Consider the following 9,187-nt stretch of genomic DNA (forward strand, 5'->3'; position numbering starts at 1 on the left):
AATTCATTGACTAACAATTGCTGCGCTTTCATGACATAATGATTATATAATGATTACCAGTGGTTTAAACTGCATGTTGTGTATATTATGGGTGCAAGTTTAGGCAGGAAAAAGTCCTACAACTCCCAGCATGACTGGCTGGGGGATGCTGGGACTTGTAGACCTTTTTTTCTGTCTAAACACGAATTGAGCCCTTTTCACTGCACCCTTTCAGCTAGACTTGTGTGCAATTGGGCTCTCCAACGTGTTTGGGCTTCTCTACCCTGTTTGAGGGTGGAGAATTTGGGAGTAGGGGGGCACTTAAAATTTCTCTGGTGAGGAGAAATTACCCCACAGATTCTTGGGGGTGGAGCTGTAGCATAGGCTGACCACCTTATTGTTATTGTTATTATTATTTGTATCCCGCCTTTTGCCCAATACTGGGCCTCAAGGCGGTCTTACAAAGTTTAAAACATACATTGTAAAACCTAGGAAAAGAAATGTAAAAAAAAAAAGTTTAAAATACACAACAAAATTATAAGTCATTAACATAGATGGAGGACCAAATTACTCTCCAAAGGCCTGCTGGAACAAACGAGTTTTAGCCTGCTTCCGAAAGCCCATCTAGGAGGGAGCCGGTCTAGCTTCCCCGGGAAGAGAGTTCCAGAGCACTAGAGCGGCCACCGAGAAGGCCCTCTCCTGTGTTCCCACCAGGCGCGCCTGTGAAGATGGTGGGACTGAAAGAAGGGCTTCTCCAGAAGATCTCAAAGCACGGGCAGGCTCATAAGGGAGAATACGTTCTTTCAAATAACCTGGACCCGAGCCACGTAGGGCTTTATAGGTCATATGCAAGAGGGCTGGAGCACAGCTTCCTTGTTACAATCTTGCAAGGGCCCTTTCACTCTGGTCCTTGCATCATCTCAGGGCAGGACGGGCAGGGGATGCCACACACCCACACACTCTGCCCTAGTGATGGAGAATATTTGAAGTGTGTTTTGCAAAGCAGCCCTTTTTTCCCCTAGTGAGAGAATTTATTTTTAAGAAATTTTCTCAGGGGGGAAAAGACATGTTTTGAGCTCCCCTCTCTGGGCCTCACCCCCTCTCATGACATCATTCAAGTGCAAATTGATGCCTACACATTTGCATTGTATTATCTATCCTCTTGCTATCCCGACGCACAAAACTCTGTACTCCTAGCCCATGCTAATCAGCGTGTATCTTTACTCCCTTCCCACCATTCCCCCTCTTGGGATCCTTTCACCGAAAATCTTCTGGGGTGCCTTTCAGCACGCCGTCGGAGCAGGCCTATTTTCGGAGCTGAGAGAAGACGTGGAGGCGCTCCAGAAGGAAAAAATGGCGAAGGGGTGGCCTCGTTATTTCCCCCCTGTGTTTGACAAAAAAGAAAAGAAAAAAGACAACCCAAAGACTGTTGCATATTTGATTGCTGTCGCTGGGAACAAGGAGATCTTGATTCTGTCACGCAGGCACACGTACTTCTATTTACCGCCCCCCCCCCCACCGTCACAACACCTCCTAAGCCAGCCCCGTGCTTTGTATTGTAGGTGTGAGCTTCTTGGAAGTTCAGAGAGGGGTCCTGCAATAAAAAGGGTCCATGTTCCTCCAGAAGCATCACTCCCTGAAAGGGCAACTTCCATGGACAGAAGCTTAGAGCTTCGGCGATGCAAGTAGGAGAAAAAAAATACCTTGCCTCTAGATTCTACCTGTTATTAATAACATAGCACCATGCATATATGTGGTGCTTTCCAAAGAATGGGTCTGATAGGTCTCTGCTCCAAGGGGCTTACAAGCTAAACTCCCATCTTCCCCTGCTACCAGTTTAGGCCTGGAGGCAGTCACACGTAGGCTCATTCCAGGCAGAAGGGACAATGGGTGGAGGTGTTTCAGGGAGCGGGGAATATTTGGCCTGCTGTGGTACTGGAGATGGATGAGCGAAGGTCTCCGGAATGGATGCATCAGGATATAAGTGCAGGAAGATGCGGAGGGCCCAGGCCGTGGAGAGCTTGGAAGCAAAGACAAGAAGCATGTATGGGAACCAGGAGCCCTGAAGGCACTTGAAGAGAATCGGAACGACAAGACAACTTCTGCAGCAGCGTGCCAGATGGACGTGCGTGGATGAAGATGAGAGAATGGAGGATCAGAGGGGTTGCCGTAGTGATGCCAAGACAAGAGTTTTCACTGAGGGAATGGAGAAGCCATATTTCTGTAAGGTGTCAAGGGAGAAGTGACGGGACTTGATGACTGAATCTAGGGGCGGCGGCAAAGGAGAGACAAGAGTCAAACTGAAAGCTGAGGCTTTGGGCCTGATCCACAGGCGGAAGGGGAAGTGCGCAGTCTTGCTCTCATCGCTCCAGCCCTTTTCTCTTCAGCACTCACCATGCCACTCCCCTTTGGCTATGCCCTTTCTTTAAAGGAATGGATGAGGCCATTATACAAGAACGGGGACTGCCTCTGAGCCTGTGCAGAGTACATTGCTGTCCATGGCTCAGCAGCTGTAGTCTTCGCTAAGGGCCAAGCTCGACATTGTGACCCTCTCATGCGTGGCTGCTCGCGAACCATCTCCTGCCCATAGGCCTCCCCAGTAAAAAATGCTAGGCACCCTAGCACGTAACGCAGCCTTCTCCAATCTGGTGCTGTCTAGATATGTTGGGAGTTCAACTCCCATCATTTCTGGGAATGATGGGAGTTGCAGTCCAACACATCTGGAGGTCAGCAGGTCAGGAAATCCCTGCTGCCCCCACTGAAATTGTGTTGGGGGATGCTGGATCCATGTGCAGCTGCGCCGTGGTAAACCAATGAACTGCAGTTGTCCCTTTTGGCCCTGGACTGTCTCCGACCACCCAGGTTGGCCATTGGATCCCCCGGACAGGAAGGAGTATATCAGGGCTTCCTGTAGCTTCAACTCCCATCAGTGCCAGTTAGCATGGCTGATGGACAGAAATGCTGGCAGTTGTAATCAAAATCACGCGGAGAGCACCAGTTTGGGGAAGGGTCTCTTAGCCGATTAATTAAATTAATTTATTGGTACATTTTAAACTTGCCTTTCCTCCAAGGAGAGGAGTTGTCAAATACCCAATTGATTTCAGCTGCATAAATTTGCATATGAATAATGAAAAGGCTCATTTTAGACAGTGCACAAACACATCAAAGCAAAATTGGGTGGATGGGTGGGTATTGCTCTTCTAAGATGGTGTCTTAGAAGACACCATAGAATCATAGAATAGCAGAGTTGGAAGGGGCCTATAAGGCCATCGAGTCCAACCCCCTGCTCAATGCAGGAATCCACCCTAAAGCATCCCTGACAAATGGTTGTCCAGCTGCCTCTTGAAGGCCTCTAGTGTGGGAGAGCCCACCACCTCCCTAGGTCACTGGTTCCATTGTCGTACTGCTCTAACAGTCAGGAAGTTTTTCCTGATGTCCCATCTTTGATGGGATTTTTAAAGTATTTGATTATGACGATTTTGCTAGCCAATTTATCTGGGGTACTTTTAAAATTGACTGAAGGTTTGAATCAATTAATTTAGGTCAAGGTGGGGACCTTGTAGTCCAGGGGTTGTGGGTGGAGCCCATTTTCATGCAGATGGGAGAGCAGGGAAAGGTGGGAGGGGAAGAATGGGTGGGGGAAGACAAAATGGATGGAGTGATGGACGGAATCCCTCTGCAAATGGAAGATGGAAGAAACCAGCCCCAGACAAATTACTCGCTCCCAACAACCCGGCCCTCAACAGAAAAGCAGTTATTCTCCCCTGACCCGTACCTGTCATTCTGAGTCCTACAAAAAATAAAAATAAACAACCCCTCCCCCACACCCACATTTGTAAGGAACTAACTTGTTAGACTTCCTATTCTGATCTTTCTCCTAGAGCACTCAAGGATCTCTCAGTGGAGGGTCCCCATCAGGTCCCCCAAAGTGTAGCCATGGCAAGGCCACTGAAATCCAGAGATGGGCAGACTTCACCTTTGCCATGTGGGCTTTGTTTGCTCCGAAGTCTGCACACCAAAGGCAAGTGCAGGATAGAAGCTGAAGGGGTGGGGTGCAAAAGGGTGGATCAGCAGGCCTGGTTCTTGAGATCTTTGGGAGAGGCCCTTCTTCTGAGACTGCCACCTTCAGAGGCATGTTTGGCAGCAACATTGAAAAGAGGGCCTTTTCGGTGGCTGCTCCCTGGCTGTGGAACCCCCTGCCAAGGGAGGCTAGGTTTGCTCCCTCTCGGTTGGCCTTTCCAAAGACTGCTTTAAACCCGATCGCTGGTCTGTTGAGCTGGATGTTGTTGTTGTGGTGGTGGTGTTTTAATTATTTGCTTATTTTTGTTTATCAGTGATTGTAGGCTGTCTTGAGTGTCATTTTTGGTAGAAAAGCAGGGTATAAATCAAATATAGAAACAAATAAACCAGTGGGCAGATCTCCTTGCCTACTCCTCTGTCCACTGACACACCATTACTGAGGAGCTCCATCGCACTGTTAGTGAAGAGTTCAGCCTTGCTGGCATTTTAAATATACCCCTAAACAATTTGACTCTAAGCCGTCATTTTGCCTGGAAAGTGGTATAAGGAAGCAGAGGCGTGGGTCATGTGCGAAAGAAAGTCCAGTAAGTAGCTACTGTCCTCTGTTGGGATTTAGACACTAGGGGGGACTCACTCGTTACTCAAAAGGCATGAGGCCTCCGGCATATGCAGATGCCTACCTCTGCCCAGTCACTTCCCAATCAAGCCATTCAAGGCACATTCTATTTGAACTGGCCATCCTAGAGCCCTAATGAAGAACTCCCAGCATTCCTCACCATTGCCATGCTGGCAGGGGCTTCTAGGAACTGAAGTGACAGGACTTCTGCCCACACCTCTCTACTAGATGATCTCTGAACGATTTGCAGTAGATCACAAAAATATCGACTCCCTATTGTTAAACAATAGCAACAACTCTTTCACACAAGCCCTCCTCCAAATTAGGCAACTAACCCAAGAAAGCGGGGGTGGGGGGTGGGGAAGGGTCCAGGAATGAATTGTTGTGTGAAAGAACTGGGCATTCAAGTTCCGGTATGAAAACGAATTCCTGGTCTGAGATGCACTCAGACCTGCCCTCTCCCTTGATTGTAAGTCTTGCACCTGCCTGACCTGCTCCAGGTGGAGCCAAGGCAGGGAAATGAGCCACTAGCAAAGGTCAGGTTTCGAAGGCACGGTCGGAAGGCAAGCCAGGTTTGAGCGGAGAGCAAGGTAGCCAGGTGGGCTCAAAGGCAAAGTTTGGAGACACTCAAGCACAGCAGGGCCAAGTGGAGAGAGTGATGCAGTCCGTGAATTCACGAGTAGGAGCTAGTGCACAGACGTTGTTTCAGCAGCTCTCTGCCTGAAACTGGGGCTTTTAACCCCACCCCTGGGTTCAGCCACAGTTCATCAGAGGTACTCTGGAAGAGGTCCTACTCATGAGCAGAGCCTGGTACACAAGTTGCCATTTACTCATGAGGAGCTCTCTTGTAAGTGGCCACTTCTTCACCTGGATGCTGTCTCTGTCAGTAACTTTAGGCACCGGCGTTCCCAAGAGCTCGGCAATGGCTTTGACATCCACTTCCAAATGAGAGGCAGAGCCCTCCATCTCTCAAGGTTGTCACAGAGAGGAGGGCCAGGATCTCTTCTCGATCCTCCTAGAGTGCAGGACACGGAATCATGGGCTCAAGTGGCAGGAAGCCAGATTCCGGCTGGACATCAGGAAAAACTTCCTGACTGTTAGAGCAGTACGACAATGGAACCAGTGACCTAGGGAGGTTGTGGGCTCTCCCACACTGGACAACCATCTGTCAGGGATGCTTTAAGGTGGATTCTTGCATTGGGCAGGGGGTTGGACCTGATGGCCTTATAGGCCCCTTCCAACTCTATTATTCTGTGGTTCTATAAGGAGGCAGACCTGTTTCACCTCAATGACCCAGGATCCTGTTGGTCAGCACCTGGGTCCCCTGAAATGGCTTGTTCCTCATGACGTCTGGTACAGGGGGAGGACGTGACACCACCCTTCTTTCTAAGATATGCTTTTGCGCTAGGCTTCAGCCGGTGGATGTTTGGGGGGGGGGGGAAGAGAGATCCAAGAAGCTTGAAGTTTGACCCACACGTCAGTCATACACATGTAGCCAAGGACACATGGTCACAGCCCCATGAACCATACACCGAGTTAACTGGCATTTGCAAGTACACATCTACATCTGAGTTACTTACTACAGATCAAAGATTCTAACCCAAAACTCTCTAAATTGGTCTAGAAGCAGCAGAAAGACCAACAAAGCAACCGACAAATATTCCTATAGGTTTATTTAGGGATAAAATGTTGTTTCCCACCTCAATCCAAGTGGAGAGGCCAGTAAGAAATATATGATAATGATGAAGTGAGGAACACAGAGGGATGAGCTATTAGTACGTGAGCTATGGCAGATTTTTTTAAAACTTTCTATCATTAAACTATTGGGAATCAGAACCGCTACCAGAGTTCTTTTGGCAGATTTCAATGGTACTTTCTGCCCAGCCTAGGCCATTCATAGAGGCCCTGGGGCTCCTCCTCCATTCCTCTGATTGGCCAGAGGGCAGAGGCCACACCCCTTCATCACTCAGCTTATGAGCACACCTTGATTACTCTCCCTTTCATTCATCTGTTGCTGTCATCCTGGGATGATTTTTATTCTCCATAGCTGTTCCCCTTAAATGGGAAGAAGGCACCTGTGCTGCCCAAGGGTGAGTTGGGCTTCTTTCATACCAGGGCTCAGCCCCGGGTATCTGTTTTCCAGTGCCCGGGGCTTAATATTGAGGAATGCCAAGTAAGGAGAGATGGGGCTACCTCTCAAGCAGATGTAGAGCGAAATTCCTTCGCTGTTGAAGAGTTACAGAGAGGCTCCACGCCCCGCGGGTTAAAGGGTAGGGTCCCAAGACGCGGGACTTCTTTTGTCTAGGAAATAATCAAGCGATCTCTCCTGCAGAACAGAGCCGTGGGGACGCAGCTCGGAGGTAAGTACCATCTTTCAAACTGTTGTTGTTTAGTAGAGAAAGTAGAAATCTGATAAAATAAAATAAAAGGTGTTATCTTAAACCAGAAACAAGCCTGAAAACAAAATAGGTTCAAGGAAACTGATTAGAAACAATATGTCAAATTCTGGTGTAACTATGCCTGTTGAAATAAAATCATGTGTCCATAGAAAATATATTTAATCATAAAACAAATATGTACACTAAAAATTGGAACCGAATGGTCCACAAACATACAACAAACATAAATCCCAAACGCGTTTCGACCCACAAGGTCTTCATCAGTGGGGAAAGAATTTTATACAGATTTCTAAAAACATTTTAAAGCATTAAAAAAAAAAAACCCAAACTTTTTTATGCCCCAAATACAAAGATTTCCAATAGGACCAAAAATTGGCTCCTATAAATCTTCAAAGATTTAGCAAAAAAGACAGGAGACTCGGCCCCTCCTGCCTCCAAGATACTTGACTCCCAAGTTGTATCTGAAACATAAATAATATCTCTAGTTCTTGCAGGCTTGTGAAAAGCACTGACTTCAAAAGTCTATGCCTGGTCCGTCGTCTTTTTTGCTATGTCTTTGAAAATCTATAGGAGCCAATTTTTGGTAATAGTTCTTTGCTCTCAGTCAAACAGACGGTGTGGGTTTGCTTTTGTCTTTTCTGGACTGCAAGACCAGTTTGTCAGAGTGGGAGAGATGTGTGTAAATGGATGGGGCAGCTGTAGTATGCCAATATAGGCAGAGATGGGCACACCTTGGGCACTTTGGGAAACTGTTGACTTTGTTGCAAGTGTTGCTGTGTGTCAGTGTATGAAGTGGAGTGAATGCATCTCTGTGTGTCCCTATTGGCAAGTTAATCAGAGAGAGTTGGGGTGGGGGGTTCTTTATTTATTTATTTATTTATTTATTACATTTCTATACCGCCCAATAGCTGGAGCTCTCTGGGCGGTTCTGTGCTGAAAGACTGCAAATCACAAAGCAGTGAAGGTTTCTAATGGATCTGTGGCCACATAATAAAATGATGATGATGTAGTGCAAGCTGGTGGCTTCAATCTCAGTGGGGAGTTGAATCCACTCCAGGTGTCACTCAGAACGCTAAAGATGCTCTCTAAAGATGTTTCCATTTCCCCATTTTCGAAATCAGTCCTAGACCCTTCCATTTGGGAGGGACCCTGAAGGTGGTGAAGTCCAACCCTCTGATCAGTGCAGGATCTCTCATTCAGCGCCTGTTAAATATCTCCATCACAGAAGAGCCAAAAGCCAGAGAGCTTCAGCTATGGAGCGGTATATAAATGTAATCCATCAAATCAATCCCCTCCGCTGTTGATGGCCCCTTGTACTGTTAGGAAGTTTCTCCCAAATGCTGAGCTGAAATTGGCTTCATTGCCTTTTGCTGCCTTCTGGAGCGACAGGGAAGCTCCATCTTCTGCAGGACCGGCCCTTTCAGGTATCCGAAGACCACTTCAAGTGGCAGCGCTGTTAACAGACAGGCAGAGATTCAGCTGGTGGTGTTTCACCTGCTTCACCTTTTGAATGTTTGGCCTGTCATGGAGCTATTCAAGGGGCCGGAGGGATGTGGGGAGGGGTGGAACGTGGAGTGTGTGCAGCACATTTCATTAGGGTGTGCACCCAGGGAATTTTATTTATTTGTTTTTTTATGTTTAAAGGTGAACATTGATTGAATTCTCAATCACCACTTTTAAAATCTCTTCACTGGCTGCCAATTAGTTTCCGGGCGAAGTATAAAGTGTTGATTATCACCTTTAAAGCCCTACATGGTTTGGGTCCAGGCTACTTGCGGGATCGTCTTCTCCCGTACAGTCCGCCCCACACATTCAGGTCCTCTGGGAAGAATCTCCTTCAGCTAGCAAGAACTAGATTAACAACTGTTACCCAGAGGGCCGTCTCTTCTGCTGCTCCCAGACCATGGAATGGCCTGCTGGAAGAGACTTGTCAACTTGACAGTCTTCTAGCATTCAAGAAAGCTATCAAGACTGATCTCTTCCAGCAGGCCTATCTGGTGGAATTTTAGGATATTTTTGTATGTTTTTAGGATGCTTTTAGGATGTTTTTAAACAGTATTTTATGTATTATGTATGCAAAATTCGTAATTTTGCATTGCTGCTGTTTTTATCTGGTTGAGCTTTTATATTGTATTTTATATTATGGTTTTATACTGTTGTTTTATACTTTGAA

The sequence above is a fragment of the Elgaria multicarinata genome, chromosome 23 (assembly GCF_023053635.1).
Source record: "Elgaria multicarinata webbii isolate HBS135686 ecotype San Diego chromosome 23, rElgMul1.1.pri, whole genome shotgun sequence".
Classification (NCBI taxonomy): domain Eukaryota; kingdom Metazoa; phylum Chordata; class Lepidosauria; order Squamata; family Anguidae; genus Elgaria; species Elgaria multicarinata.